The sequence below is a fragment of the Pholcus phalangioides genome, unplaced genomic scaffold (genome assembly GCF_987345545.1).
Source record: "Pholcus phalangioides strain wild (caught in Gottingen) unplaced genomic scaffold, Ppha-v1.0 ptg000003l_1, whole genome shotgun sequence".
NCBI classification, from domain to species: Eukaryota; Metazoa; Arthropoda; class Arachnida; order Araneae; family Pholcidae; genus Pholcus; species Pholcus phalangioides.
Window position 1 is genome coordinate 40251062 of NW_028301596.1, and position 23518 is coordinate 40274579.

At 37.7% G+C, this 23518-nt stretch overlaps 1 pseudogene; it reads right to left on the minus strand.

Moving 5' to 3' along the window:
• Positions 1-3208: 3208 nt before the first annotated feature.
• On the minus strand, positions 3209-23147 carry LOC149088598 (uncharacterized; annotated as a pseudogene).
• Between the last annotated feature and the right edge of the window lie 371 nt (positions 23148-23518).

A 23518-nucleotide genomic window follows, 5' to 3' on the forward strand; every position in this document is an offset into this window, starting at 1 on the left:
GAGTATGCTGTAAGGTTTTGGAGACCATACCTACAGAGGGACATAGACTTGGTTGAAGGGGTGCAGAGAAGAGCTACGCGTGTCCTTATTGGCACACAGGGCTTGAGTTATGAAGAAAGACTTCATTTTTTGAATATGTTTACATTGGATGAACGCAGGTGTCGAGGAGATATGATCGAAGTGTTCAAAATTTTCAATGGGATGGACAGGATGGACCATGAACTTTTAGTACACCGCCAATCGACTGCTTTTACAAGGGGACACCAGTATCGATTGGTGAGGGACAATGCAAGGTTATGGTGTCGCATGGAATTTTTCTCCAATAGGGTTGTTAATAAATGGAATAGCTTACCTCCGGAGGTAGTAAATTGTAACACAATTGACACGTTTAAAAAGAAATACGATAAACATGTTGGGGTAAATCGAGAAGCTCTATCCGTACTTAGAATAAGACAACCATAAATACATTTTATGGACATTGTATAATATTTTATCATGTGTATATATTGTTTGTAATTTGTGTTAATTGCATTTTTAATTGGGTTGCTGTATTTTTGAAACATATGACAACCATATTTTTATGGGCATCTTTTTATCAGCCACCTCGTTGGGCATTTTGCCTGTTGTGGCGTTGTATTTGTATTTGTATTTGTATTTGTATTAGTTATTAATAGAGCTCGAATTTTTATGAATTTGCATATTTCGCTATTTTAACGGGTTAGAACATTTTTTCCATGATTTTCATTAATTTTAAGGAATTTTTTCCATGATTTTCAGGATTTTAGGCATTTTTTCCATGATTTTCAGGATTTTAGGCATTTTTTCCATGATTTTCAGAATTTTAAGCATATTTTCATATTTTAAAGAATTATTTTGTATATTTGAGTAGAGAAATGAAGAGGGATCCCCCAAGTTCACATCACATTTTTTCGACGATATTAGCAATAATTGACAATTTTACTTACCTTTGGCATCATTTTTGGCAATGATCGACGATTTTTCGGCAAAACTAGCAGCAAGTGACAATTTCGTTTATGTGTCTTTGGCATCATTTAAACAATGATTGGTGATTTCCCGTAATTTCCTCGAAAAAATATGGTCAGCCTATTTTATAAAGGCATATTTTTTAGGTTTTCTCGGCATATTTTAAGCTTTTTTATGGCATAAATGCATTTTTTATGGAGCATATTCTGTCGGTTTCTAGGTCATGAAAATCCTAGTCCTGGTTATTAAAATAAAAAAATCTAAATTTTTATACTATTCCCTGTCCTCCAACTTCCAATCAGAAAGTTGTTTCCATGTCTCTTCAAAGGCCAAGAGAAAAAAAAATCCCCGTTTCTGAGTGCAATATTCACTGCGATATTTTTGAATTCATAAACTGGAGAAAATTTGGGGAAGAACAGCATAAAATATGCAAAGACGTATTTTCCGTTAGCCTTTCCACATTTTCCTGGAATTTGAGGACACTAGTGATCCTGGTTGTGGTTCCTGGACATTCATTAGTTACTGATACTAGATATAATGGATAGATAATGGAAATGACATATCGAGTAACTAAGTTTAAGAAACGAGGATATTTTGTGTAAGTGGACCAAATTCAAATGGATTTCTTGTAACCAAACGGAAGAGAATGGGGATTTTTCTCGAAATCTGATCACATACATACTGTTTTTTTTTTTTTTTTTTTGTATTCGAGGACATTCTTCCACCGTGAGAGATGCGAGACCAAGATTAATTTCAAGATCCCGTCATGAAAACTGGGCCAAACACTACTACGCATGCGGAAATGGTCGACGTCATGGAGAGTGTCAAAAGACACCGAATGTCATGTGTGAGCATGATTAGTCATTTAGAAGTAAGCGAATTCATTTTATGCGATAGGTGTAACTTTGACCAGTGGTCTGGATTCTTCGCTTTTTTTCTTTTACTGGTTTAAATCAATATCACGTACAACGACCGCTTTAACCCGGTTTTCAAAATGGTTTATTACGATTATGCAGCTTATTAAACGGACGTTGAAATAAATTTTTCATTTTGTCCTCTCTTGATAATGTTTCTCGTCACGCTCCTTCTCAGTATAAGAAACGCTAAAGGGGTTTTTTTTTGGGATTTCATGAGAAGAAGTGTTTACCCACCTCGATCACGTGAATTTTTCTTTGTGGAAGGTAATCACTAGCTTTATGAGGTGCTCATCGTGTGAGTTGAACCCATCGTGAACTTCCGGGACTTTTTCGCTTGAACTTATGCCATCTCATAACGATTAAAACCAAGAAATATTATACTTAACTATAAAATTTCATTTAGCATTTCCGTGCACGAAACTTTTACCCTCATGTCCTTTATTTACTTGCTTTTTAGTTTGTGCTAATAATGAATTTATTTTTCTCCTGAAATGTTTTTTGAACTAATTTTATTCTTTGAATTCAAGCTAAAGTACTGAAATGATCAAATGCCTGTTCGGCTGTTATATAGAACTTTGATAAAAATTATTTTATAAAACTTGAAAAATTTAACCAATAAACACATCTGTTACATTCTAGCGAACTTAACTGATCCGCCTATTGGTTGCATTTTTCAAGTTTTATAAACGAACTTTTATAGTGTAATCCCGGCCTTCCTGTTAAATCTTTTTGATTGGGAACAGATCCAAAATGGCGATCGTCGGGTAGGCGGATAAGACACTAAAGCCTTCACTGATGAATTTTGATGGTAATATGTATTGTAAGGTGTCTATGAATGACCAGAGTGTTTTCCAGGTTTAGTTTTATCGAGCTGCTGATGAATAGCTTTTAAAAGATTTATTTTACGCGTGGATATATTCAATTATTAATTATGCAATCAGTGCTCTGGGAGCATATTATGAGAACATTCGGAAATTAGATAATATATCGTCGTCGTCCCCCATGCCAAAAACAGCAATGTACAGTGTCCTTGAAAAAAAAATAACGCGGGAAATAACGTCTGATTGTTTACCCTAACCATGTTACTCTATGGAATATATTTTCCTAAAATGTGTTTTTAACATGTGTTTCGATAGGGATACAGATTCGTGTTTCAAGCAGAGCTTACATGGCAAAATAACATATCCAATTAAGAGACAAAAATAGTGGCGGACATTTTCACATTCGTGGTTCTGGCATGCGGGGGATGATATATAACAGAATAAGACCTCAAATAGTAATTGATAGTTCCAGAATACAATACATTGTCATACTTTATCCTGAAGACAAAACTTTTTGTACATAGTTATCAAATTTTCACAGTTAAATGAAAAATATATAAGGAAGAATAGAAATAGAATTACGAATAGATATAATCAAGTTTATCAAGTACCAAAAAGTATTAAAAATATTTATAAAAATAGCTTTTTCCCTTTATTTTGCTCCTCAGATAATGAAAAAATTTCACTCTAGAGAACAACTTAATATAGTAAAAACATGAATCATATAAAATTTGACTTTAGAAGTATAGATTACGATTACCATTTCGATGAATCTATTGTAAGAGTACACGTTCATGTTCGTAATTGCAAGAGTATAATTCATGTTCATAATTGCGAGAGTATAATTCATGTTCGTAATTGTAAGAGTATAATTCATGTTCGTAATTGCAATAGTATAATTCATGTACGTAATTGCAATAGTATAATTCATGTTCGTAATTGCCATAGTATAATTCATGTTCGTAATTGCAATAGTATAATTCATGTTCGTAATTGCAAGAGTATAATTCATGTTCGTAATTGCAAGAGTATAATCCATGTTCGTAATTGTAATAATATAATTCATGTTCGCACCAGACAGCTGTTAAAAACCTACATATGGATAGAGAAGAGTGACATCATCTTCAGATAAACTAGATGTGTCCATAAGAATATATGGCATTAGAAAGTCCTTTCAAATTAACTTCAGTAAACACACATTGTTAAGCAGTTATGTTTGAAATATGGGCCCGCAGAGCTGATATGAGTGTCTTTTTCCTCTCACCATATTTCATTTTTCTAAATTATGGAAGAAAAAGTGAATCAATCACGATCTGGAGAAGATGTTTTGAAGCCATCTAATAGGATTTTGATTGCCACAACTCAAAAGGAGGAGTTAATCATGTAGAATTAGATGGTTAAGGGTTATATATAACAAGACGTATGTGCATTAGAATAAATTGTTTATTCAATGCCAACCTTAATCCAAGGAAATCTTGTCAAGGTATCGAGTTCAGTCACATATTAAACAACCCAGAAATCTCAACGGACGGAGGTTACGGTTAAATTGCTTTCAATTACATAAGCATTACATCTGAAATTTCCATGTAATTTGTTCAATTGGACGTCTCTTCGGAACATGAAAGATATTGATCTGGGCGCTTGATTATGCATTCAGGTATGACCGTGATCTCGATTTGCGAGGAACATGATACCAATTGCCATATCAGGTTGACAGGAAAATAAAATGATTCACGAATGATTGATGGAAACGATGGAACCCGATTAACCGAAGAATCAATCAATCACACACACACACACACACACACACACACAATCAATGAAAGTTCGATTTTTGAACTCTCGAGTGAAAATTTGAAATGAAATTTTTTTTTAGGGATCCGAAAGTTTCACCTCCAACATTTCGTCCCCGGAAATTTCGGCCTTGACATTTCGTCCCGAAAATTTCACCAGCGCCATATAACCTGTTATTATGCATAATAACCGAAATTATCACATTTGGTAAACGTGTTAAATCAATACCACAAATACAACAAGGCCTCCGCACGAAGCTTGTGACGTCAATGAAGAAGGCCATTTCTCTTATTGACATTGGATATACTGCAAAAAAAGATGTAGATATCGCATGCATCGCCCTGTTATATCCAATGGCAATAGGTGAAATGTACTTCTTCAGTGACGTCACGAGCATCGTGCGGAGGCCTTGTTCTATAGGTGGTGTTGGTTAAATCCGGTGATTATGTATGCATAATTGTCGTTTTTTATTGCCTTATCAATAGCAAAGAAGTGTTTTGTTGGGCAATTTTTCAAACTCTATTCGAATGTGACAGTCGGAACCCCCCATTTCACACAATAACTTGCATGCTATAACTATAATACTCTAATCAAGTTTCAGTTGAGCGTAAAGGCAGATGGCGCTGTAATCATAATCAAAAACCACAGCTTGCCTCGCTTTTTAGTGACGCAATTATGATCTTAGCCAATGAGAGTAGCTCCATTGTAAATTCCTATGTACAGGATGGAATAACGCTTCCCGGCATGTCTGCTAATGCGGTAAAATTCATTATTAAATTTTGAAATCCAGGATCAGTTGTATCGCTATGAATTTATTGCGGAAGAAAACACATGAAAAAGTCACGGAAGGGGGGGGGGGCCCTAAATCATTAAAAGCAATCATCTACTAAAAATAAACAGCCGCATGTGTATTTCGTCACACGGCACCGCGGGTTATGGAGAAAATGAAAATATTTCACGCTGTGACTACAAACATAGATGTTGTAACAACTAATTAAGTGGGACAACTTATTAGAAACCGGGAATATAAAAAAAATATCATTGAATAATTTCTCTTTTTTTTTTAAAAAACGTTTGTATACATTGAAAAGGAGTAAAAATAAAACGTTTCCGTAATTAGGTCGTCAGAAAGTTTTCTTTCAACATTATTGAGAGAGTTCTCCAAACAACGCGGAAGAACATACTCGCGCGACATGCGTAACGTACGCAACTGGATGCTTGTTTTAGTTTCTTTTTTAGATACAGAATTGATTGACATTGATTGGCCAGTAGACGAGAAAAGTCGCAAAAGTTTTACTTAAATATTGTTTCTTAGGAATAACTTCAAAGTCACTCGAAAAAACCTGATAATTCGTGAGTAGAGAAAAATTATGAAATATAATAAAACCTCTCTTTTGCGGACACCGACGGGACGAAAACAAATTCGTCCGTAAAAGGGGGTTGACCGTTAATCAGGGGTTTGAAATGCATACATTTGTTATACAAGGGTAAATTATTATTTGACTATGAAAGAGAGGTGATTGCATCTGAGGGGGTATCCGTTAAGACGGGGTTTTTACTACTGTTATACACGTGAAATTAACCTGTTACGTGAGATTGACAGTAAACGAGTAACAGGAGGTGCAACTTAGTATACGAAGATAGGATGTCTAACCACATGGTAAATATTTAAAAAATTCATAAAAAAATTGAAAAAATCGGTGCATTTGAATGCGGTTTGAGAAAAAGTTCCCACGAAAGAAAAAAAAATTATTTCAAATTTTCGTCCATAGATGGAGCTGCAGGAAAGTAATTCACTTGAATTATGAAAATCAGAGGTCCTACTAAATGCAGGGAGTGCGATTAACAGCTCATTTCTGGAATTTTCCTGTCACTGGAGGCTACATAAGGTGATGTATGTAAGCGCCACATTTTTATTGGGATGTTGACATTGGTGAATAAAGCACTATTGATGAAGTTGTTTAATCTCCGCTACGAATCACTGGCTAAAGATTTATACAAGCGTTTCGGACACAGAAGCTACTGGTGAAAGGTTCGGGTCCAGAATGCAGTGATTTGCTTTCATGCAAAAATCGAAAATTCAGAGACTGTTATTTTTCTGAACAAAAATAATCCCAGTTCGTGTGAGAACAACTTTTTCACAAACCACATTCAAATAGTATACCAATCACTTCAATTTTTATGAATTCTTAAACCTTTTAGAAATTTATGGGCCACCTTGTACATTAAATATCTGCTAATTGAAACCAGTCTTTCTGAAAACATTGCATTCACTTATGCATATTTTCCTACGTGTAATTAAAAAATTAGCATTATTATATATATATTTTTTTAATTTCTCCGATATATGAACTAAAGAACGTCGCGTATAGCGCAATATTTTATAAGATTTTGGTCCATCGAAAGATTTCTGGTCTCTCTATTTAACCCTCTCATCTGTATTTATTTCCCTCTCTTTATCTTACTCTTCTCTCTTTATTTCACTCTTCTCTCTTTATCTCCCTCTTCTCTCTTTATCTTTCTCTTCACTCTTTTAATATCTCTTCTCTCTTTTCCTCTTTCCCTTCTCTCTTTTCCTCTCTCTCTTCTCTCTTTTCCTCTCTCTCTTCTCTCACTTTATCTCTCTCTTCTCTCACTTTATCTCTCTCTTCTCTCACTTTATCTCTCTCTTCTCTCACTTTATCTCTCTCTTCTCTCACTTTATCTCTCTCTTCTCTCACTTTATCTCTCTCTTCTCTCACTTTATCTCTCTCTTCTCTCTTTTTCTCTCTCTCTTCTCTCACTTTATCTCTCTCTTCTCTCTTTATCTCTCTCTCCTCTCTTTATGTCTCTCTTCTCTACCTTTATATTTCTCTCTCACGTCTCTCTTTATCTCTCTCTCCTTTCTTTATGTCTCTCTTCTCTCTCTATTCCCTACCTTTATATCTCTCTCACGTCTTTCTTCTCTCTCTCTTCTCTCTTTATGTCTCTCTGTCACATCTCTCTTTATGTCTCTCTCCTCTCTCTTTATCTCTCTTTCTTCTCTTTATGTCTCTCTCTCACATCTCTCTTTATGTCTCTCTCTCACATCTCTCTTTATGTCTCTCTCTCACATCTCTCTTTATGTCTCTCTCTCACATCTCTCTTTATGTCTCTCTCCTCTCTCTTTATCTCTCTTTCTTCTCTTTATGTCTCTCTCTCACATCTCTCTTTATGTCTCTCTCCTCCCTTTATGTCTCTCTCCTCTCTTTATGTCTCTCTTCTCTCTATTTATCTCTCTTTATGTCTCTCTCCTCTCTTTATGTCTCTCTTCTCTCTATTTATCTCTCTTTATCTCTATTTATCTCTCTTTCTTCTCTTTATCTCTCTCCCTTACCTCTATCTCTCTTTATCTCTCTTTCTTCTCTTTATCTCTCTCCCTTACCTCTATCTCTCTTTATCTCTCTTTCTTCTCTTTATCTGTCTCCCTTATCTCTATATCTCTTTATCTCTCTCTTCTCTATCTTTATCTCCCTCTTCTCTCTCTTTATCTCTCTTTTCCCTATCTTTATCTCTCTCTTTATCTCTCTCTTCTCTATCTTTATCTCTCCCTTCTCTCTTTTTATCTCTCTCTTCTCTATCTTTATCTGTCTTTCTTCTCTTTCTTTATCTCTCTCCCTTATCTCTATCTCTCTCTTCTCTTTCTTTATCTCTCTCCCTTATCTCTATCTCTCTCTTCTCTTTCTTTATCTCTCTCCCTTATCTCTATCTCTCTCTTCTCTTTCTTTATCTCTCTCCCTTATCTCTCTTTATCTCTCTCTTCTCTATCTTTAACTCTCTCTTCTCTCTCTATTCTCTCCCTTCATATCTCTCCCTTTATCTCTCTCTTCTCCCCCTTTATCTCTCTCTTCTCACTTTATCTCTCTCTCCTCTCTTTATGTCTCTCTTCTCTCTCTATTCTCTACCTTTATATCTCTCTCTCACGTCTCTCTTTATCTCTCTCTCCTCTCTTTATCTCTCTCTCCTCTCTTTATCTCTATCTCTCTTTATCTCTCTCTCCTCTCTTTATCTCTATCTCTCTTTATCTCTCTCTCCTCTCTTTATCTCTATCTCTCTTTATCTCTCTCTCCTCTCTTTATCTCTATCTCTCTTTATCTCTCTCTCTTTATCTCTCTCTCCTCTCTTTATGTCTCTCTTCTCTTTATCTCTCTTCTCTCTCTTTATCTCTATCTCTCTTTATCTCTCTTCTCTCTCTTTATCTCTCTTCTCTCTCTTTATCTCTCTTCTCTCTCTTTATCTCTCTCTTTATCTCCCTCTCTCTCTCTCTTTATCTCTATCTCTCTCTTCTCTCTCTTTATCTCTCTCGCTCTTCTCTCTATTTTTCTCTCTCTTTATCTCTCTCTCTCTTCTCTCTATTTTTCTCTCTCTTTATCTCTCTCTCTCTTCTCTCATTTTTCTCTCTCTCTCTTCTCTCTCTTCTCTCTATCTCTCTCTCTTCTCTCTCGCTATCTCTCTCTCTTCTCTCTATCTCTCTTCTCTCTCTTTATCTCTTTCCTCTCTCTTTTTATATCTCCTCTCTCTTTATCTCTTCCTTCTCTCTTTTATCTATCTCTTCGCTCTCTTTATCTTTCTTTCTTCTCTTTCTTTATCTCTCCCTTCTCTCTTTTATCTATCTCTTCGCTCTCTTTATCTTTCTTTCTTCTCTTTCTTTATCTCTCTCCCTTACCTCTCTCTTATCTCTTTCTCTCTTTATTTCTCGCTCTTCTCTCTCTCTATTCTCCCGCTTTTATCTCTCTCTCTCTCTTCCTCAGTGTCTACCTTAAGCACCTTATAAATCAACTCAGCTTGACAACATGTGGTTTTCTTATTGAATGGAAGAAATATTATTTCCTGATTATTAAGTCATAATCAAAATATTGTTTCCATCTCAGCTATAATCCCATAACATATACCAATTATTCTGAATCCATGAACCCGCCATTTTTCCCAGAAAATTGTACAAATTCGAAATTACTTAAACGGGAATGTGACTGTATACGACGTAAATAACGCCTTAAAAATTAATAGGGGTAGAGATGGGTAGCTTCAAACTGGGAAATTTTAGTCAAATCATTAGTGAATCAACACTAACTTAAATCAATTCTCACACAATCAATCAGACAACTTAAATCAATCACAATTTTTCCTGAAAAAAAATAATTTGAAATAAATTTATGTTACATTAACTATGATTACATGTTGATAAATTCACTAATGGATGTAATAATAGTAATTAGGGATCAATTGTATTTCTGTGATGGAAAAACATGCTCTGAAGAAAACTTGAATTAAGAGCTTTAACACATGAGTTTCCAGTCGAACATAAAACGAATAAACAGGTTTTTCCCCTAAAAATAAGATAATAACCATACATTTCTTTTTTTTTCGTTGCTGGGTGGGGTTTTCTTGAATGTTTTTTTGACAGAAATGGCATTAAATACGCTATTCTGGAACAAAACAAAAGAAAGTGTTTATTGAAAATGCTGACTGTTCAACACGGAAGCGAATAAATTAGGCTTTCAAAATGCCCTTAAGAGAAGCCCATAAATATAATTGTTGCGCATAGATTTTATATGAAATAAAATAAAATAAATTACGGATTTGGAAAGTCGAGTGCATTTTAGTTCTCACTGATTAGAGGCCATAAAATATGATGGAACGTAATCAGTTTTGAATGGAATATAAGTTATAAATGTCTTTTTCTCTACAACAAAAATCATGCTGTCAGTTATTAGGGAACGCGGAAGAGCGTGTGTGGTTCATAGAAAATTACTTTATATTACTTGTTAGCAGCATGTATGTAAATGCTCATTCATTGTAATGGTATTTAAAATGCCGAGTTCTAGAATTTGAAAGAAAAATTCAATATTTTTAATGTTTTTAAGCACTTTCTACAAGTTAGAGATGTGAATAAGCTTTCACTACAGCGTTCACAAACTCAAACACCGAAGAAATGCATTATTTATTTCAGTATTCTCTCGTCTTCAGTCATCGGTTATTTAGAAAATAATGGGAGCGTGGATCAACATGCACAGGAATGCGCGGAAATCCTAAATAGACAGAAAATTCCGAAAATAATACACAGAATCAGAGAGGTAGACCGTTTTTATTTTCAGTCCAAGATATCGAGGAAACAGATATTTTCTGGATATTATGCCGAGGTGAACTCGGAAGAAAGAGTCATCTGGCCTCCGCCGGGACTCGAACCCAGGGCCTCTTCCGAACCGGGGAAGCATGCTACCTAAAAAATCTACACCGCTGGAGGCACGACCCTGCTTTCCTTATTTTACGCATTGTGTGTGTAGATGGCAGCATGCTTTCTCGGTTTGCAAGAGGGCCTGGGTTACAGTCCCGGATGAATTTTCTTTCCGAGTTCAGCTCGGTGTAATATCCAGAAAATATATGTTTCCTTAGTAATCAAAATCCATATCTTTTCTATATATTTGTTCAGTTCTTCTCTTGAATCACCAGACCCTGTAGATGAGGGCGTCGTCAACCTTTCAGCATTGCGGGTAAAATTCCAATTTCCCATGAAGCCCAAGCCTGTAGGCCACCACACGAAGTCTATTGCTGTATGCTTATAAGATGTAATGTGCAGTGGTGTCTTAACAGATTGGCCAAACACGGCCTAACCCCGAGTTAAAAGAGAGGACCCCAAATAATTGAATATTTTTATTTCTTCTGAAATCAAAACCATTTTTTCATCAATTCTGAGTTCATAGCTATCTTAATATATTAATTATTTTTTCCAATATATCACGAAAATAATGGTAGCATGGATTAACATGAAGAGGAATGCGCTATAATGTGCAAAGCCCTCTATGGATCGAAGTTTGAACTATTTTTTGACAACCAAAAAAATCCCTCTGTGATAGATAGATAGAACCGCTCACACAACCCCGGACTGATGCAAAGCACCTTAATTCCGTTACCTCAAAAGAGGCAGGGTTGTGTCGGAAAAAGTTAGCAAAGATTTATAGCAGTGGGTCCCCCTTTTTTGTAATGTAAAAGCAATTTGACTAAAAATGATAGCTGAACCCAATGACCAGGGGGAAAAGGGCACGTGCACCCAGTGGCGCATAAGGGCTGGAGACCCGTATATAGCCTCTGCCTGTTTTTGTTTTTTTTTGGGTAGGTAATAAATAAAGAAAAATAGTTGCAATTTTTCTCTATAGAGGGCAATGCATAAAAGCAAATGACTCACAATATGAAAAATTCAGAGTCCTACAAACTTCGGAGTGTATAAAAGCTCATTTTTGAATTTTCCTATTACTAGCGCTTCATTGTGGAAGGTTTTCATTGTGATGTCGACAATGGTGGATAAAGAAAGCCCTATTAGTGAATTTGTAAACCTCAGCCGCGAATCGCCGGCTGATGCTGTACGAGAGTCTCTGACGCAGAAGAGATTTGAGAAAAAGATTCAGTGCGATTTATACTTTCGTGCAGCATTTTCTATCGACAAAAGTTTGAACTAATTTATTTTTCTGTATTGGACCCCCTCCCCCACTTCTTCTTAATAGGTGAGAATAACTTTTTCGCAAACCGCATTCAAATTTACACCGATTCCTTCCATTTCCACGAATTTTTAAACATTTCACGAATTCATGAGACGCCCTGCACATCGCATCTGGTAACGATAACGTTGTACATATAATTTTAATAATTTTTAAATCAATTTAAACGCGCGAATAATTATTCACCAAGCATGTTACAGTAATTGAATTGTAATTATTTTCGATTCCATCCCGGTAAATCATTATCAAATGTGCAGCATGTCTGCCCAAGGAAAAAAACCCGTTGGGTCGGGCACTTAGCGTCTGTTACAAGACGCATTCAACTAAACCAGACACGTCCGTCCATCAAGGATAATAGACTGCTCTTTTTTAACATGGCAGTCTCGTTCATTTCATGCTAATTAGGTAGACTAATAGTTTATTCTAGCTGATATCGTTAGTTGATGTATTCCCTAGGATTAGCATGAACGGGTGCAAGTCTTAAAGAGAGTGGAAATTGATTTAATTAAGCTGTAACCAGCAGCTGAAAGTGCGCATAACCGTCAATGATAGATGGCGTGGAAATTCTGGAACATTTGAATCATTCAATGAAAAGAGACCGGATTTTATTAAGACTAAACAGGAACATCTAGCTAATTCTGGATTAATATATTGTCGATTTTCACTTAAATACAAATATCATTGAATGCCAATGAAACGATGAAATCATAGTATAACATTATTTTTCTCTCCGGGAGAACTCAGAAACAGAGACAGGCTTTTCAAATTTAGGGCTATACAGGCTGTCCCAAATTGTTTGCACCACAGATATCTCTACAATAGTTGACTTTATAGAAACACACTTTCAAATACAATTTTTTTCAAAAATGACGGGCAGCTGCTTAAAATCTTAAAATTTGTTTAAGAGGCCATGTACATAAAAAATAAAGTTGACTTTCTATACATTCCCATAGGTGTCAATTCACAGACTTGAAAAATCTGTAGTTTATCACGTGATGGCACATTCCCATCAAAGAAAAGACGTCACACAAATAATAGGGAAAACCCGGGGAGTTTTTTTTATAAATTTCAACGGGTGACATATGTGAATCCTGTTTTTCCGGGACGAATTTTTTGCTGCCCTGATTTTTTTTTAGCAGTAATTGGCCACTTTGCATGATTTGGCATAATATTTGGCGACAATTACCGATTTTTCGTACTTGAAAAATCCTAATTCCCCATATTTTTCCTGAGAAACGGGGTCAGCCTAAAATTGTAAGAACTGGAAGAGTATTTTCTTTCGGGATTTTCTATTCAAACAAAGTACAATTTGAGGACTTTTAGGGATTCTTCTATGACGATACGGAAAATCGGAAGAATCTGGTTCCCGGCCAGAAGATTTTAATAAGGCTGAAAAATATAATAAGGCTCTTCCGGGTAAATCGGAAGCATTGGCCCCTACGCATTCCCCAAGTGCTCAAAAACGTAATGAGAAATGTTTCCCCCTTGCCTCTTCTGAGGCCTACAAAAAAATACAACGTGTCCAAGTGCAATATTTGCTGAAATATTTTAATTTGAAAATCAGAGAAAAATTTAAAAAAAAAATGGCATCAACGAACGGAAATCGCTTCTTTCTGTCATTTATGTTGTTCTTTCCCAATTTTGCTCCGATCTAAGAACTCAAAAATATTTCAGCAAATATTACACTTAGAAAAGTGGAATTTTTTTTGTTGGTCTCAGAAGAGACAGGGCTACATCTTTTCTGATTAGGTTCTCGAGCACACTATACTTCGTTTTTTTTTCCTTTGCTTTTCACGTATATGGTCCCTGAAACAAATTTTAAGATTTTAAGTAGCTTCACGTCATTTTTGTAATTGAAAGTGTGTTTCTGAAGTCAACGATTACAGAGATATTCACTGCGTAAACAATTTTGGGTACCCTGTATACAGCTACTTCTACTACTGAACCCGGCTTTCACTTCATATATAAAAATTCCTCTGGGGAATTTTCAACGAATTAGTTACATGCAGGAACGTGTGAACAGTGTTTATGTTTCCAAAGATGTACTTCTTTCGCGTATTACAGCCTACTTTCTTTCTTTCAAACCGAGTGTCACTCCGGTCTATAACCATGGACAATTTACAACCGAATTTATAAGTACCTATGCATATGTACCTAACAGTCTGAGAATGCGTATCTAGTGTTGTGCGGGAATTCGTTTAATGTTGCAATGGATAGTAGATGGCAGTCTGCCATCTATTCTTTCCTTCACACTATGAGTGAAGTGGAATGATTGAACCGTTGCAGATAAAGTATGTATTGTACATGTTTATGTGTGCATTCCCAATAATAAAAAAAAATTGAACTTTTTGTAATGTAAATAATATATGTGAGTAATTCAAATGTGAATGCCCAGCACTGTCAACGGAGGATGTGTTTGATTATTCCCGTCGCAGTGGAGGCTCAGTGTGTTTTCATGTGTGTGTATGTATATTGCATATTTCTTAAAAGGAAAAGGGAAACAAGACTGCCCAGCAGTATGGACGGAGGGCCGCTGTGGTGGTAGAGTGGTCATAGTGACGGACTCGCATCGTGAGGATCTGGGTTCGAACTCCACTGTCGCCGCAGTGGTGGTCGGCGTATTGAATCTTCCCATGAAGATGACGAAAACAAATTTCTAAGGAGGCGACAAGAGGTGGGTCCCTATTCCAAAAGCTGCAGAGGCAACAGATGTGTCAGAAGAACTAAGGCAGTTGAATTTAAAATCTCGCATCTTTCATTCTTTAAATCAACTTGAAGACATTCTACAAAATGTTTTTATCCAAAAAAAGAAAACAAATAAAAATTACAATTTTGCCAAATTGAATCGTTTTCGTGATAATTTACGCTTTATAGAAACACTAGTTGCAACAACAGGAAAACTGGCACAGTAAGTGATAACACACACACATTCAACACATTTCCATAATTATCAAGCGTTTCTTACTTTTCGTGAAAGTTTTGTTATCCTATTTCGATGAATTGGATAATTCTCGATCTTCTTTGCCGTCTTCCTTAGATTTAAACTAACCAAGTTCAACTGTACACTGTACAGGCCTGTTTAAAATCAATCACTACCCGTGTGATCACAGCGACGTGTGATCTTGATACGCAAAAAAGAAAAGGAAAGCATAATTCAATACAATCCATAAAGTCGATTCAATGCAAAAAGTTTGTTCAAGGTGAGATTTTCATAACGGGTTCTTTGTTGTAGAATTTTCAAAACAGAAAAATCGATATTGTATTTTCTCACCGTTTCCATTTAGAATAATACGTGACCAACATCCGAAGCAGCACAAACATGGCCTCCAGTTGTGTTCTGTTTTTTGAGGCGATTCGTTTATTCGGGGCACGAATACGGGAAGGTTTTTCTGTATTTAACCTTTGTTTTGGTCATCGATATCATTTTCAACAATTCGCCTAAAGTTTTCTTGACCATTTTTCTTTTCTCTTCCGATTTGATTACATGCTTTGTTATTCGATGGAGTCGGATTTCCGCTCTCTACGAGAAATATATCAGTGGCATAAGCGGTCATCGATCAATACTGACTATCGAAATGTCAGAGTCCTTTGGTCTCATATGACCGATCGAGTAAAAACATTGATTGATCTGAATTTATCCAGACTTGAAATGCTGCTCGCAAACATTTCTTCGGGAGTTTCTAATTTCTCAAGGAATTTATAACAATACTGTACTATATATATATGAATAATAAATATGAATTTCAGAAAATACGTATAATTATGATTTGATTATGTAGTGAAACCACGGTATAACGATAATCTGTGGGATAAGAAAAAAAATATATCGTTGTAGAGGGATATCGTTACATTGAGAGGCAACACTGGGTACCTCAACAATCATATACAAAGTCGTGCAACAAATCGCTCGATTTTGCAAGCGACAACTCACAGAACACGTGTTGCATATGAGTAATTGCGTGTTGCAATTGAGTGATTTTGCATATGAGTATGGACGTGTTTTGCAACTTTTCATAGAGAAAAGTCGCAGAATACCGGATTTGTTTTGTGATTGTCACAGAACATTGTCGAAGAACCCATGTTCTACGACTTTGTATAAGAGTGAGGACCTGTCCTTATAATCACGTGTCATCAAATTTATGCCTTATTATGTCTTATGTCTTCTTATTATTATGATTATGTCTTCTTCTCTAAATCGGCATCATTAGTACCATAAGGAAATGCGCTTTTATGCATTCATTTGCCGCGAAAGTATTTTAATTCATTAGTTTATTAATAAAATTCAGTTGGATGCATTGCCCATGTAAAGTGTTTAACCGCAATGCACTTTCGGTGTCTTACACAGAAAGTAGCAAGAGCGATAACTTCCTACGCACCGTTGAGCCAATGTATCGATGTTATTAGACGCCTTCAGAAGAACGATAAATAGTGACCAGGCTTCAATTAAATTAAAAGGGAATTCGAGGTAATTATAAAAAATATCATTGTAGCGGTTTTTCAAAAATCTCCTAAAAATAACGTTATAGAAGGATTTATCGTAGTGAAGGATGCCTTTGTGTCGAGAAGAGTTCAACATTGCACTATAGCAGTGTTTCTCAACCTTTCTGAAAACAAGGACCGGAAAAATGTCTGAAATGATTTGACGGACCACTTGAGTCCCGTATTACGGGACATATCCGTAAATTTCGTTGTTCCGATTTTTTATACATTTGTCCCGTTCAACGATATTTATTTAGATTTGTAATAACTAATAAAGTCATCATGTTTACAGCGTTTTCATGACATAAATTATATTATGATAATTATGCGGCAAAAGTTATGAATATTCATCTCATAAAAAAAAAAAGCTGCCGTCCGGAATCGGCAATGAATTGTAGGTCCCCTTCTAATTAGCCCTCGTGCGCAGAAAATGACCGTGGTGCGATAAAAAAAACGATCAAACGACCTGCTTGGAGGTCCTTCAATGTTCAATGTGTACAGGTATTCATCATTATACCGAGTATCTTTGTAGCGAAGTTATATACTGCAGTTATACGAGCTCACCAATCAAGCATTCGATAAATATCTTTGCCATATTCTAAAAAACGTGTTTCTTTCTTTTCCTTCGACGTCTTCCGATTCAGACACGAGGCAAATGGAGCGTGAGTAAAGACTAGAAACGGTGTTTAAATATAACATCGATCAAACACACGCGTTTCATGTTTGAAGGAGCAAAGAAATATAGCCTAATGGCCGCCGCCGCCGCTTCAAAGGTGTACATAATCGTTCGCTTCTCTGTATTATTTCCTCTTTTAGCTGCTCGAACGTCAATAGTTCTCTGGTAAGAGATTTTAGGTTGAGTAAACACTTGTAAAGTGTTTTCCGACCACGTCCGTATGAAGAAAAACTCTCATCCCCAGTGTTATTTCATCGTTAGATCGATTAAAAATGTTCGTTATATTTGTGTGGGGAAAATAAATAGCTATTTTTTTCGTATGGCGAAAATAAAAAAAAGTTGGAAATTAATTTTTTTAAGTTATTTACAAAGAAAATTTAAATTATGATAAATTATGTGATGAAATTGTGAAATATTTCTAGATAATATGTTTATACATATTTATAAGAATGTACAAGACGTTGCAAAATTAATAAATTTTTGTCGAAACTCACCAATACTAGTACTATAGGCAGCTGAAATGTGTCGCTGTGGTGGTCGAGTGGTCATAGTGACGGACTCGCATCGCGGGTATCCGGGTTCGAACCCCACCGACACCGCAGTGGTGGTCAGCTGAAGTTGGTTTCCTGTGGTTCCCAACTTCGAGGCGCAAATGCGAGCCAATCTACCCATTATTATTATTTTTTTTTTTTAAACCGAGCACAACTGAGGTCTATTGCCATAGGCAATTTACTACCTAGGGAGTTGTGCCGGAATTATATTACAAATACAAATACAACGCCACAACAGGCAAATTGCCCAACGAGGTGGCTGACTTAAGAACATCATGGATCCCCGAGCCATTTTTTTTGGAGGCCCTACCTACTACTGCTACACCACACATGCACCCCCCCCCCGCGGAACCCCCCAACGAACCGGTACATGCGGGAATGTGCGTGTACGTGTAGTGCAACCTGACGTAAAGTTTGTTTGTGTGTAATGCTTGTTATGTGTAGTGCTGTCATCTGCCCCCAGTTTTACTAACTATGAGTGAAGTGTTATGGTTGAATGATTTACCGTTGTAGGACTGTTGCTCTCTGTGGCGAGACTTTTTAACGGGGAGATCGGCTCGCATTTGCGCCTTGAAGTTGGGAACCACAGAAAACCAACTTCAGCCGACCACCACTGTGGGGTTCGAACCCGGATCCTCGCATCACGAGTCCGGCACTATAACCACTCGACCACCACAGCGGTATGCGTGTACCTAACAGTCTGAGTGCGTATCTAGTGTTGTGTATGATTTTTCAGTGCTGCCATCTATATCTCAGAAATGAAGTGAGTGATGTGTAGTAACTGAATATTTGTACTGTTTGTAGGCCTGTTGCTCTCTGTGGCGAGACTTTTTAACGGGGAGATCAGCTCGCATTTGCGCCTCGAAGTTGGGAACCACAGAACCCCATCAAAAAAAAAAAAGATATCCTCATTAAAAATTCTCGCCACAGACAGCAACACGCCTACAACGATAAATTATTCAATCATTACACTTCACTCACAGTTAGAAAAACTGGTGGCAGATGGCAGTACGACATATAACAAGCATTACACAGAAACAAACTTCATGTCAGGTTTCACTACACGTACACACACATTCCCGCATGTACCAATTCGTTAGAGGTTCCGCAGAGGAAAATGGACGAGGTGCATGTGTGGTTTAGTAGTAGTAGTAGTAGTAGTAGCTGAAATATTGTAAAGACATTGTAAAATATTCATTGTTGATATAAAATTTTATGGCAAATTGAAAACATAATTGATGATGAGAAGATAAGGAATTTGGAAGCAGTATACGAAAATTGAAAATTTCAAAATGGAGGTTAATCAAAACCAATGTCTAGGGTTCTCATCGGGGAAGAGGGCAGACATTGCTGCCTACAACACACCTACAACACGCAGACATTGGCTTAAAGCACAACGTTTCTAAACGCATTTTTGAGTCTCAAAGGCCTAAACAAATGTTCGATTTCCCCGACGTTCTGCTGTAGTACCAATGAAATGTTATCCAGAAAAAATGATATTATAAGACAAAGAAATGCAGTGAATTTTGTAAAAAATATAATGAAAGTAGATGCAGATGGTGAAAATGCATACCATGTGATTAGTCATAGTTAGGCGCTGAACGTGATAGGAAAAATTGACCAGCTGTTAAAGCCGGTATCTTCAACCCGTTGCTCGCGAGCACCACGGTGCTCCCTGAAGCACAAAGAGAGCTCGATGCTCGTGTTCTATGACGTGCTCGCGAGCACTTGATCAACGTTCCAATGAAATACTTTGCACACATTGCGTTATAGCATTGAAATCATCCCGATTTCATGAATTCGTATGTCGAATTTGCCGAAAAGGTTGCTTTTCTTTTAATGATGGACACGGGTAGTGCTCGCGTTAGGATGAAGACCCCTGTGTTAAAGTCTCATATACGGTCACCGCAATATACGAATGGAGGTTCAAGGCTCAAGAAGAGAAAAAAAAAATATTATAGTTTAACATAAGACTGTATCATTAATGCCAAATTTTTAGTTTTAGCTTAGGGGTCATTCAAGTATTTAAGTCAGCGTCGATGTGGGGGTGAGTTTACTGACTTTTGATGACAAGGCGGACGGGGGGGGGGGGTCGAATGATGCTTACGCCATCAACCACCCTTTATAAGAATATGAAATATATTCTTATAGACATCTTACTAGGTATGACAAAACGAGAAAAACCTTTCGCTAGTTTTTTTTGCGGGGCACCTGAACCAACGTTCTCCCCATTGGTGAGTCCTCTACAGAGCCACTTTTAGTGATCTCTAAATGTTTCCGAGGATCCTTCAAGTAATCTAGAAATGTGCCCGAGCTGCCTAAGTGCTGTGTAGCTGTGCCGTGTGTCAGTCAAGTGATCCGTAATTATGCCGCGGATCATTTTAGTAATCTGGGAATGTGCCGCGGGTAACTTGAGAGATGTGGAGCGGCACAGCGTGGCCCGCTTATATCCCTATCTTGGGACAGAGTGGGAGCCATGTTCTGGTTTGGTGGTGGCACAGCGTGGCGCTTAAGCGCTCTAAAACTGTGTCACATGTCACTTGAAGGATCTCTAAATGCGACACGGACCGCTAAACTGTTCTGGAACTGGGTCACTTCAGTCATCTGTGATTGTTCCGAGGGCCTACTTGAGTGATCTGAAAATGTGACACGGGCTGCTTAAATGAACTGGAATTGTGCCACGGATCACTTAAGCGATCTATAAATGTGCCTCTCAGTTCATTTTTACCAAATTAAGTTTGTGGTGGCGGGTCACATTTAGCATATATGGCTTAAAGGGTGGGCGCAATGAATTTCTTCAAAAGAAATTTTGTGTTCTTAGCCAGCAAATAGCATCAAAATTAACAGAAATTGATTATAATGACATATAAAGATATTTTCTTCCGAAATTTTAAATTTTTTAAATATATTTTTTGCAAAAAAAAAAAAAAAATTTTGATCTTCCGGTGGGTGGGGGGGAGGGCTCACGAGCCCTCCTATGCCCCCTCCGCCGCATACTTCTCTGAGCCCAATATGAATTAGGAGGTAGGAGCAGAGCTGACAAACTTTTGCTGACGGAGGAAGTGTGGGGGGGGGGATGGTCAGAGATTTGGCTGACTATTGCTGACGGGGAGGCTATCAAAAATGGTTGAGAACCTTCTGACGTAATACTTGAACGGCCCCTTATGGTACTTTCACACACTTCTGTACAATAAACTCCAGACACGGAGATTTGATGCTGCCATCTATGAAATATAACGGAAACGAAGAAACCTTAGTTAGAGGTAAATATTGTTTTCTGTTCGCAAACCACTTGCGGTCAGTGCTGTCTTAACGCCTGGGCCCACCCCGGCACGGCCCGGGGGTCTCAAGGAAAGAGGGGACGCAGAAAAACCAGAAGTAGTTGAATTTTTCGGAAATTTGCCAGGTAGGGTCTCGGAAAACTCACTTGGCCCGGGGCCCATGATGCTCTTAAGACGGCCCTGCTTGCGGTAACTGTGCTAGAATTTGTGACCGGGGAAAAAAGGACAATAATGCAAAGCCGAAAAACAGAGCTATTTGAAATTTACTAGAGCTTTCCACGGGAAATTTTCGTTAATTATTACATACTCCTGGTATGTATTTGGATATCTAATACACACTTTCTTTTTTGCAGCTGTTGTCTAATGAATAAAAAATTTGCAGGCTACTAGGCTGCTGTGCAAATTAGGTATTTATTAGGTATTTGTATTCATCTTTTTCCCAACTCCAGTAGCTGGAACCATCAGGAGATGTTCGAAGGCCTAGTAGCACAAAAAAAAGGTATCATTTATCTATATTATTTGAGTTCTATAGCAAAAATATGATGCAACTGGTTTATAGCATTAACCCACCACGCCCCGATTCCACAATTATGTAATATATATCATTTATTTTAGTTGAAAGCGTGTGGCCATGGCTACCACAAGGGATGGGGTGACAAGGCTCCAGCCCTGGGGCCCGGGACTATTTTCACATTTTGTTTTGCTTTTTCACGCTATAAATTCATCATAAAGGGGCCCTTTAAAGTCTGGCAGGGGGGAGGGCCCCGCAAAAAATCACAGCCTAGGGGCCCTGCTCCAGGATGTGGGGGGCCATGTGTGTGGCATTGCCGAAGACATTTTTGATGCCAAAAAATTCAGTGTTTCCACCAAAAATTACTATCGTATCTTTGAAAATCGAAGTCTGTGAAGTGCAGTTTCAAAATTTTTGTTAGGGAAAAGATAAAAAATCCAAATTTATATTATTACACAAACACATCCATAAAATGAAATACATAACATTGAATTGTGAAACACCAGACGATAGTCCGAAGGATTGGTAGCCCACACCATGGCCCCCACATACGGGGGGGGGGGGGCTGACAGGGCTCTAGTTCTAGGGCCCGGGACGGTTATCATCATTTTTTTTCTTTTTCACGTTATAAATTAACTACAGAAGGGGGGGGGGGCCCGTTAAAAGTCTGACCGAGGAGCCCGCAAAAGATCCCAGCCCAGGGGCCCCGCTACAGGATGGTGGGGGGGGCATGGCCCACCCACAAAAAGTTTTAAAAATGTAACTAATTTGAGTTTGATGCATGCCACTATATTTTATAGCCTTTAGGGGCCATTCATGTATTACGTAAGCAAATTTTTAGCCATTTTTGACCCCCTTCCCCCACTTGTCAGCAAAATTTCGTCAGCACTGCCCCCCACCCCACCTCCTAACACATATTGGTAGGATCAGAAACGTACGCGGGAGGAGGCACACGGAGGGGCTCATGTGCCTCCCCCCCCTCTCCAGACGAAAAAATATGTTTCAATGTGAAAAACCATTAAAAGAAAATTAAAATTTCGAAAGGAAATACCTTTATATGTAATTATAGTCGATTTCTGTTAATTTCAATGCTATTTGAAGGGTAAGAACTCAAAATTTCTCTTTAAGAAATTCATTGCGACCCACACTTTGAGCCATATATGGTAGACTCTTGACCCGCGGACCAAATGTGGCCCTGAAGGTTATCTGATGTGACTTGCCCCCCCCCCCCAAATCCAATTTCGTAAAAATGAACTAAGCGGCACATTTACAGATCGCTTAAATCACCCATGGCACATTTTCAGATCACTGAACTAGGGCCGTGACGCATTCAAAGATCACTTAAATAACCCACCCGCGACACAGTTCCAGAACACTTAAATAACCCGCGACACAGTTCCAAAACACTTAAACGATCCGTGGCACATTTAGAGATCCCTTGAATGATATGTGGCACAAATTTAGATCACTCAAGAGCCCCCCCCCCCTCCCCGGGGCGGTTCCACATCACTCAAGTTACCCGCGGAGCATTCCCAGATTACTTAAGTGATTCGTGGCATAATTACGGATTACCTGAGTGATGCGTACCGCAGTTCCACAACACTTAAGCAATCCGGACACATTTCCTGAGCACTTGAAGGATCCGTGAAACATTTAGAGACCGCTGAAGTGGCTCTGTAAGGGATTTATCATTAGAGGAGAATGTTAGTTCAGGTGCCCACACACTAGCGAAAGATTTTGTTCGTATTTGGCGAGCCGAGTAAGATGCCATTAAGAATATTTCATATTTTCATGAAGGGTGGTCGATGACGTAAGCATCATCCAAACCACCCCTTTTCATCAAAAATCAGCAAATCGGAAACCCCCCCTCCCCCATCGATGATGACGTAACACTTGAATGACCCCTTACCCACTGCTTACACAATTATGCGTGCATTTAATTAATTTAGTGTAAAAAGGTGATTGACACTGTCGAAGACATTTTTGATGCCAA